This window comes from Schistocerca piceifrons, unplaced genomic scaffold (genome assembly GCF_021461385.2).
Source record: "Schistocerca piceifrons isolate TAMUIC-IGC-003096 unplaced genomic scaffold, iqSchPice1.1 HiC_scaffold_943, whole genome shotgun sequence".
NCBI lineage: Eukaryota > Metazoa > Arthropoda > Insecta > Orthoptera > Acrididae > Schistocerca > Schistocerca piceifrons.
This window is the reverse complement of record NW_025729216.1, coordinates 967,501-977,500: the sequence shown is the minus strand read 5'-3', so window position 1 is coordinate 977,500 and position 10,000 is coordinate 967,501. Positions and strand designations below refer to the sequence as shown.

General features: G+C 60.4%; 2 non-coding genes and 1 pseudogene across 2 annotated transcripts; all 3 read right to left on the bottom strand.

Moving 5' to 3' along the window:
• LOC124772581 overlaps window positions 1-5,757 on the bottom strand; it is a 7,955-nt pseudogene extending 2,198 nt beyond the window's left edge.
• Window positions 5,758-5,945: 188 nt separating this feature from the next.
• LOC124772625 lies at window positions 5,946-6,100 on the bottom strand. The gene has a single exon (XR_007014095.1). It is a non-coding gene; the product is annotated as a 5.8S ribosomal RNA (ribosomal RNA).
• Window positions 6,101-6,451: 351 nt separating this feature from the next.
• Window positions 6,452-8,360, bottom strand: LOC124772818. The gene has a single exon (XR_007014278.1). It is a non-coding gene; the product is annotated as a small subunit ribosomal RNA (ribosomal RNA).
• Window positions 8,361-10,000: the final 1,640 nt, after the last annotated feature.

Below are 10,000 nucleotides of genomic sequence, written 5' to 3'. Positions count from 1 at the left end.
TTCGTAGGGAAGGCGTTGATGCGGGCGCGGAGGGCGTCGATGTATTCACGCCCAGATAGCAGGCGACTGGTGTCGGCGACCCACTGATGTTGGCCACTGACGGCGGCAGAAGATGACAGTGCCGCACCGTCAATGGCGATGTGTAGGCGCGCCGCCCACATTTCCCCAACCTGCGTTGACGATTTGAGGAGGTGGCCCTCCCACATTAGGTGGCGCTCCAGCACCTCGATCTAACGCTGCACCTCATCCATGCCTGCACCGTCGCAGGCTGGCCCTATCTTCTTCAGCGCCAGGAGACGGGACCGACGGAGGGTCGGACCCATCCATCGGCAAGATGGAATGCCGAGGCCCCCCTGGGCAACAGGAGCGTGGAAGTATCCCAGGGGGGTGTCCGCCGGAAGGCGGAACCATCTCCTGACGGCGGCCCGGATGGTAACGTCGGCCGACTTCAATGCACCCACCCGGGTGCGGCTGAGGGCCAGCCCGTGGTACAGGCCAGGGAGAAGTACGTTGGTGAGAGCGTGGAGGCGCTGTTGCGGCTTCAGCGGAGCTCGGGAGATGACGTCAAGCTGCTCCACCAGGTGGCTACGTGGATTGAAGACACAGCGACCCGCCGTGGAAAATTGCAGCCCCAGGTACCGGAAGGTTTCACCCACACGCAGGGCAGGCATGGTGGTATTGCCTGCTGTGAAGGTGACATTGCTGTCCACCTTCACCTTCTTCTCGCGCCCTGACGCGACTAAGGCGAGGGTGAAACACTTCCGGGCGTTGATCTGCAGCCCCAGGTGGGCGAGGGCTGCGGTAGCTGCGTCGATGAGGGACTGCAAGCCCCTCGGGGTCGCTGCAAACAGCAAGACGTCATCTGCAAAGGCCGCAGCGTTGACTCTGCGACCGAGGATCCGAGCTCCGATGTGGGAGGGCAGTTGGCCTAAAACGTAGTCCACCGCAAAGTTGAACAGGAGGGGGGAGAGGGGATCGCCCTGGCGAACGCCCCGTGCTGGCTGCACAGACACGCCCACGCCGGCGCCGTCCGCTATCACTGTCGTGCTGCCCTCGTAGCACCGCTCGACATACTCGACAAAGCAATCCGGCAGGCCATGCGCCTTCAGCACGGGGCGAAGGGCAGCATGATCTACCGAATCGAATGCCTTAGATACGTCGATCGATGCCACAAAGACAGAGCGGCAGGAGCGAACTGCGTCGGTGAGAGCAGTGTCCAAGATGAAGGTATTTTCCAACATCCCATCCCGAGGGATGAATGCCCGCTGACGTTCGTCCACAGCACATGCGCGCATCAGGCGTGACGCGAGAACCTTGTGAAAGGTCCGCGCCAACACCGAGCAGACCGTAATGGGGCGAAAGTCAGCGGGGGATGTTGGTGCAGCCGTTTTCGGGAGAAGGGACGTCCGCGCGCGAAGCAGGCGTTCCGGAAGGGCGCGGGCCAGAAGGAAGAGATTCATCACTTTCACCAGGACTTCGTGCGGCAGGCGCCGCAACTCCGCTGGGGTAAGGCCGTCCGGCCCGGCTGCTGATCCCCTGGGCGGCAACGCGGCGGCGACCTCCTCATGTGTGACCGGCCCCCATATGCACTCGAGAGCGACAGGCTCTGAGTGCGGGAGGAGGCGGTCACGAATGAAGCCCGCGGTGGAGATGGGCTTCTTGGTGAAGAGGTCCGCCCAGAAGTCCAGCAGACCAGGGATGGCAAGTGGCGGCTGGAGCAGGGTGCCATCCAAGAGGCCGCGCACGCAACGTGTACGCGACCGTCGGAAGGCATCCTGCGTTCTCGCGTACTCCCAGCGGCGCCGCTTGCGCTTCTGCGTCGGCGGCGCGGCAGGCGGCCGCTTCGATGGTTGGCGCGGCCGCTGTGTCCTGGTGATCGATCTCTCCCCTCTGGACCCGACCGACGCAAGGGCATCCGGGAGCATGCCCAGGATGACATCGGGCGGCGTGCCCCGCCCCAGACCTATGACACGATCCAGGGCAGAGAAACGCTGGGCGGAAGCGGGTAGCCCCGCCAGATGCTCCCAGATGGCGGCGTCAGTCCCCTCCGGCGGCGGCCCGGTGGTGTCGGCCGCGAAGTCCTCGGCTGCGTCGACGGGCGGCGCAGCGGCCTCGCCCGCGTCAGGCAGCGGGCTCGCTGCTCCCCGGCGGGACGCCGGCTCTTCCCCCCGACCGATCTCAAGCGCCTCCATGAATTGGCGGACAAGCTGTTTGTGGGCAGCTTGCCGCCGTCGGCACTTGATTGCCTCGAGCGTTCGGTCGGGGAACATCCTGATGAGTTCTTGATTGACGAAGAAGAACCGGGCGTCCCTCTCAAGGAACAGTTCGGCCTCCGCCTTGGCGAGCGACAGGACTTCTTCCTCCGTCCACCTCGCGCGATGCCTCTCCGTGACGATCTCCGCGTTGGCGGCCGCAAGATGTTGGCGGCGGCGATGGACCCCGAGACCGTTCTTGGTTGTAAAGCTGCGGTGGCACTCACTACAGGTATACATAGCTGCAAAAGTTACAAGATTTTCGGCACGGCCGGTTGGCCGGCTAGGTGCTGGGGGAGTTGGGGTGGCACCTTCAGCGGAAGGGCCACCACTTATTCTCTGCTTACTGCCCCCAACTAACAAAGGGATAGTGCGAGGGGGGGCTGGTAACCCCCCCAAGCCCCTGGTGCGGTCTTCCACTCTGCGAAATCAGCGGGCCCACGAGAAGGGGAGAAGACCGCAGGAGAGGAGAGGCTAAGAGGGCTAGGCCCATGTATTGCGCATCACTCTCCCTGTAACTATAACCCAAGGAAGGCACCTCGCAGCAGCAGCACGACTACATCAAGACCGCACTTCGAGAAGCCAAGTCCGGATGCAGCCACACCGCCGCCACTTGGCCACCTTAAGAGAGTCATAGTTACTCCCGCCGTTTACCCGCGCTTGCTTGAATTTCTTCACGTTGACATTCAGAGCACTGGGCAGAAATCACATTGCGTCAACACCCGCTAGGGCCATCGCAATGCTTTGTTTTAATTAGACAGTCGGATTCCCCCAGTCCGTGCCAGTTCTGAGTTGATCGTTGAATGGCGGCCGAAGAGAATCCGCGCACCCGCGCGCCCCCGGAGGAGCACGCTAAGGCGGACGCGGCCTCGCAGCAAGGAAGATCCGTGGGAGGCCAAGGCACGGGACCGAGCTCGGATCCTGCACGCAGGTTGAAGCACCGGGGCGCGAACGCCGCGCAGGCGCGCGCATCCTGCACCGCCGGCCAGCACGAGGCCGACCAACGGCGAGAGCAGACCACGCCCGCGCTAAACGCCCGCACTTACCGGCACCCCTACGGCACTCACCTCGCCCAGGCCCGGCACGTTAGCGCTGACCCACTTCCCGACCAAGCCCGACACGCCCCGATCCTCAGAGCCAATCCTTATCCCGAAGTTACGGATCCAATTTGCCGACTTCCCTTACCTACATTATTCTATCGACTAGAGGCTCTTCACCTTGGAGACCTGCTGCGGATATGGGTACGAACCGGCGCGACACCTCCACGTGGCCCTCTCCCGGATTTTCAAGGTCCGAGGGGAAGATCGGGACACCGCCGCAACTGCGGTGCTCTTCGCGTTCCAAACCCTATCTCCCTGCTAGAGGATTCCAGGGAACTCGAACGCTCATGCAGAAAAGAAAACTCTTCCCCGATCTCCCGACGGCGTCTCCGGGTCCTTTTGGGTTACCCCGACGAGCATCTCTAAAAGAGGGGCCCGACTTGTATCGGTTCCGCTGCCGGGTTCCGGAATAGGAACCGGATTCCCTTTCGCCCAACGGGGGCCAGCACAAAGCGCATCATGCTATGACGGCCCCCATCAACATCGGATTTCTCCTAGGGCTTAGGATCGACTGACTCGTGTGCAACGGCTGTTCACACGAAACCCTTCTCCGCGTCAGCCCTCCAGGGCCTCGCTGGAGTATTTGCTACTACCACCAAGATCTGCACCGACGGCGGCTCCAGGCAGGCTCACGCCCAGACCCTTCTGCGCCCACCGCCGCGACCCTCCTACTCGTCAGGGCTTCGCGGCCGGCCGCAAGGACCGGCCATGACTGCCAGACTGACGGCCGAGTATAGGCACGACGCTTCAGCGCCATCCATTTTCAGGGCTAGTTGCTTCGGCAGGTGAGTTGTTACACACTCCTTAGCGGATTCCGACTTCCATGGCCACCGTCCTGCTGTCTTAAGCAACCAACGCCTTTCATGGTTTCCCATGAGCGTCGATTCGGGCGCCTTAACTCGGCGTTTGGTTCATCCCACAGCGCCAGTTCTGCTTACCAAAAGTGGCCCACTTGGCACTCCGATCCGAGTCGTTTGCTCGCGGCTTCAGCATATCAAGCAAGCCGGAGATCTCACCCATTTAAAGTTTGAGAATAGGTTGAGGTCGTTTCGGCCCCAAGGCCTCTAATCATTCGCTTTACCGGATGAGACTCGTACGAGCACCAGCTATCCTGAGGGAAACTTCGGAGGGAACCAGCTACTAGATGGTTCGATTAGTCTTTCGCCCCTATACCCAGCTCCGACGATCGATTTGCACGTCAGAATCGCTACGGACCTCCATCAGGGTTTCCCCTGACTTCGTCCTGGCCAGGCATAGTTCACCATCTTTCGGGTCCCAACGTGTACGCTCTAGGTGCGCCTCACCTCGCAATGAGGACGAGACGCCCCGGGAGTGCGGAGGCCGCCGCCCCGTGAAGGGCGGGGAAGCCCCATCCTCCCTCGGCCCGCGCAAGGCGAGACCTTCACTTTCATTACGCCTTTAGGTTTCGTACAGCCCAATGACTCGCGCACATGTTAGACTCCTTGGTCCGTGTTTCAAGACGGGTCGTGAAATTGTCCAAAGCTGAAGCGCCGCTGACGGGAGCGATTATTCCGCCCGAGAGCATCCCGAGCCAACAGCGGCGCGGGTCCGGGGCCGGGCCAGGTAGGTCCGTCATCCGGGAAGAACCGCGCGCGCTTGCCGGGAGCCCGAGCGCCCAAAGGGGCGAATCGACTCCTCCAGATATACCGCCGGGCAGCCAGCCAGGACACCGGGGCTCTGCCCAACAGACGCGAACCGAGGCCCGCGGAAGGACAGGCTGCGCACCCGGGCCGTAGGCCGGCACCCAGCGGGTCGCGACGTCCTACTAGGGGAGAAGTGCGGCCCACCGCACACCGGAACGGCCCCACCCCGCGGCGAGTGGAAAGGCAACCGGACACGACCCCGCCGCGGATTGCTCCGCGCGGGCGGCCGGCCCCATCTGCCGAGGGCGGAGGCCAGTGGCCGGATGGGCGTGAATCTCACCCGTTCGACCTTTCGGACTTCTCACGTTTACCCCAGAACGGTTTCACGTACTTTTGAACTCTCTCTTCAAAGTTCTTTTCAACTTTCCCTCACGGTACTTGTTCGCTATCGGTCTCGTGGTCATATTTAGTCTCAGATGGAGTTTACCACCCACTTGGAGCTGCACTCTCAAGCAACCCGACTCGAAGGAGAGGTCCCGCCGACGCTCGCACCGGCCGCTACGGGCCTGGCACCCTCTACGGGCCGTGGCCTCATTCAAGTTGGACTTGGGCTCGGCGCGAGGCGTCGGGGTAGTGGACCCTCCCAAACACCACATGCCACGACAGGCGGCAGCCTGCGGGGTTCGGTGCTGGACTCTTCCCTGTTCGCTCGCCGCTACTGGGGGAATCCTTGTTAGTTTCTTTTCCTCCGCTTAGTAATATGCTTAAATTCAGCGGGTAGTCTCGCCTGCTCTGAGGTCGTTGTACGAGGTGTCGCACGCCACACCGCCAGCCGGCTGTGCACGCTACCGAGAAAGTACCGGTATGCGAACCGCCAGGCGACGGGCGCGCATCGCACGTTTGAGGAGACGCGGCCGGCCCCACAGGCGGCCGCGACACTCCCAGGTCTGCGAAGCGGGGCAAACGCCGCGCGCTTCAGTATACGTAGCCGACCCTCAGCCAGACGTGGCCCGGGAACGGAATCCATGGACCGCAATGTGCGTTCGAAACGTCGATGTTCATGTGTCCTGCAGTTCACATGTCGACGCGCAATTTGCTGCGTTCTTCATCGACCCACGAGCCGAGTGATCCACCGTCCTGGGTGATCTTTTCTCAGTTTCCGCCGCCTCTTTCGAGACGGTCGCATAGGCGGGAGTGAGGCGTGTGGCGGCCCCTGTTCCAGCGTTCTGTGTCCAACGGCCTCACGGCCGACGGGCGTCGTACGGCTCCACACCGGAGCGGACAGGCACTCGGGCGAAAGTCATTCAAAACCGGCGCCAGGCGCCAGGTGCCGCACGCCAGCCGCTCCAGCGCTTCAGCGCTCGTACCACACAACATTGCCGCTAGTTTTGAGAGGCACGCGTGGTTCCGCACGCGGCGCACGGCTACTGCGAGCCGTACAGGTAGCGTGTTGCGCGACACGACACGCACATCGAAAGACATGCAGTCTAGTCGGTAATGATCCTTCCGCAGGTTCACCTACGGAAACCTTGTTACGACTTTTACTTCCTCTAAATGATCAAGTTTGGTCATCTTTCCGGTAGCATCGGCAACGACAGAGTCAATGCCGCGTACCAGTCCGAAGACCTCACTAAATCATTCAATCGGTAGTAGCGACGGGCGGTGTGTACAAAGGGCAGGGACGTAATCAACGCGAGCTTATGACTCGCGCTTACTGGGAATTCCTCGTTCATGGGGAACAATTGCAAGCCCCAATCCCTAGCACGAAGGAGGTTCAGCGGGTTACCCCGACCTTTCGGCCTAGGAAGACACGCTGATTCCTTCAGTGTAGCGCGCGTGCGGCCCAGAACATCTAAGGGCATCACAGACCTGTTATTGCTCAATCTCGTGCGGCTAGAAGCCGCCTGTCCCTCTAAGAAGAAAAGTAATCGCTGACAGCACGAAGGATGTCACGCGACTAGTTAGCAGGCTAGAGTCTCGTTCGTTATCGGAATTAACCAGACAAATCGCTCCACCAACTAAGAACGGCCATGCACCACCACCCACCGAATCAAGAAAGAGCTATCAATCTGTCAATCCTTCCGGTGTCCGGGCCTGGTGAGGTTTCCCGTGTTGAGTCAAATTAAGCCGCAGGCTCCACTCCTGGTGGTGCCCTTCCGTCAATTCCTTTAAGTTTCAGCTTTGCAACCATACTTCCCCCGGAACCCAAAAGCTTTGGTTTCCCGGAGGCTGCCCGCCGAGTCATCGGAGGAACTGCGGCGGATCGCTGGCTGGCATCGTTTATGGTTAGAACTAGGGCGGTATCTGATCGCCTTCGAACCTCTAACTTTCGTTCTTGATTAATGAAAACATACTTGGCAAATGCTTTCGCTTCTGTTCGTCTTGCGACGATCCAAGAATTTCACCTCTAACGTCGCAATACGAATGCCCCCGCCTGTCCCTATTAATCATTACCTCGGGTTCCGAAAACCAACAAAATAGAACCGAGGTCCTATTCCATTATTCCATGCACACAGTATTCAGGCGGGCTTGCCTGCTTTAAGCACTCTAATTTGTTCAAAGTAAACGTGCCGGCCCACCGAGACACTCAATAAAGAGCACCCTGGTAGGATTTCAACGGGGTCCGCCTCGGGACGCACGAGCACGCACGGGGCGGTCGCACGCCTTCAGCTCGCCCCACCGGCAGGACGTCCCACGATACATGCCAGTTAAACACCGACGGGCGGTGAACCAACAGCGTGGGACACAAATCCAACTACGAGCTTTTTAACCGCAACAACTTTAATATACGCTATTGGAGCTGGAATTACCGCGGCTGCTGGCACCAGACTTGCCCTCCAATAGATACTCGTTAAAGGATTTAAAGTGTACTCATTCCGATTACGGGGCCTCGGATGAGTCCCGTATCGTTATTTTTCGTCACTACCTCCCCGTGCCGGGAGTGGGTAATTTGCGCGCCTGCTGCCTTCCTTGGATGTGGTAGCCGTTTCTCAGGCTCCCTCTCCGGAATCGAACCCTGATTCCCCGTTACCCGTTACAACCATGGTAGGCGCAGAACCTACCATCGACAGTTGATAAGGCAGACATTTGAAAGATGCGTCGCCGGTACGAGGACCGTGCGATCAGCCCAAAGTTATTCAGAGTCACCAAGGCAAACGGACCGGACGAGCCGACCGATTGGTTTTGATCTAATAAAAGCGTCCCTTCCATCTCTGGTCGGGACTCTGTTTGCATGTATTAGCTCTAGAATTACCACAGTTATCCAAGTAACGTGGGTACGATCTAAGGAACCATAACTGATTTAATGAGCCATTCGCGGTTTCACCTTAATGCGGCTTGTACTGAGACATGCATGGCTTAATCTTTGAGACAAGCATATGACTACTGGCAGGATCAACCAGGGAGCTGCGTCAACTAGAGCTGAGCAGCCGGCCGCCCGGGAGTGTGTCCCGGGGGCCCGCGCGAACACGCAAGCGTCCGCTCAATCATTCTGCAAACAGGAGGAGGCTGAGCTCCCCTGCACAATACACCTCGAAACCCTCTCAGGTCCCGGCGGCGCGCAGCGCCGTCCCAAGTACTTGGTCGGGTTCGAGAGAGGCGCAATCGCCCGGAGTTAGGCGAGTAGACGCTTTCGGTGCGACCACCCGTGCTCCCAACTGAGCTTGCCGCTGCCGACAGAGGCCCGGGAGCGTGCTGTCGTGGCATTGCCGGCGGGAGACAACACGCGCCACCTACGGTGACCGGCAGCTCCAACGCCAGCGCCACAGAAGGACAAAAGCCCCACTTGGGTGCCGAAGCGAACTCTCCCAGCACAGCGCACGCGCCAACACATCCGCACAGCTGCGATACAAACCACCAGCGAGAACCGCTGGGGCGACCGAGCAGCAGACGGCGTCGCGGCGCCGAGCGCCGGGCGGCGGCGCATCCTCAACGCACACAGTCCTCAATCGGACCAGCACACTGAAGATGTCCACCGCGCTTCGCACCGGGCCCGCGAGGACCTACTTTGGCCGCACGGCGCCGCGCGCAGGGTGCGCCGGCGCGCAGCTGCGACGCCTGCCGCGTCCGTCGGCCGGCGCGCCTGCCACTGGCCGCCCCCACCAGCCGGCTGTAGCGCGTGCGCCCACGCACCGCGCGGCCAGCACGCCGGGAGGCGCCCCCTCACTGGCCGGGGACTGTCCCACCCAGCCACCGCCGCGTATCGCTTCACACCCAGATGCCGTTCAGTTTCGTCGGCATGGTGGGTATCGCTGGAACAACCGGTTAGTACCTCAACCTATCGTCGCCATCACCGATTCACCCCTAGCGAGAACAACCGCACCACAACAGGTTACCATTTCTTCATTTGCGTAACTTCACCAGAAAACGCAGGCGTCCATCGCCATTTGCAACTTCAACGATTATTGCATGCCTGTGTCAGGTGTCACGCCACACTACGTCTGCCCACATACACGCAACAAAATGTGCACGCCTAGACAATACGTGGAAGGTGGCCCCCGTACGTATGCGATGTCCATTGCTCGAACGACTGTCAACCGGCCTCTGTAGCATGTCGCAGATATGGAACGCGGTGCACCATGCCATCACGGTGTGTGAGGAGAGACGACTAGGTCCGAATACATCAACAGACAGCTCATGCTGATCGCCATCCACGGCGTCCGTTCCTCCCACACGTCTCTATGGCGTACCACACTGCAATCCAGCTCTCATAGGGAGACGACACATAGCTGCGTGCACAATATTTGCACTGTATGGTCCGCCGTTTTTGGGCGCAGTCGTTGTACGGTCACACATGTGCCACGATGTATCATTCAGTACATAAGGACGAATGTGCAGTACAGATTGTGGTTCACGCGTACGACATCAGCGGACAGTTGACACAGGCCGCACCACAACGTAGCCTGCGTACGTCGCATGCGAAGGGCATTGAACATGCAAACTTGTCACCAACCAGCTTGCGAAGGCAGGGGGCAAGGTGGGGACGTGGGGACGTGGGGAGGGGTGGGGGGGGGGGGCGGCATGTACGTCCTGCTGCCATCCACAT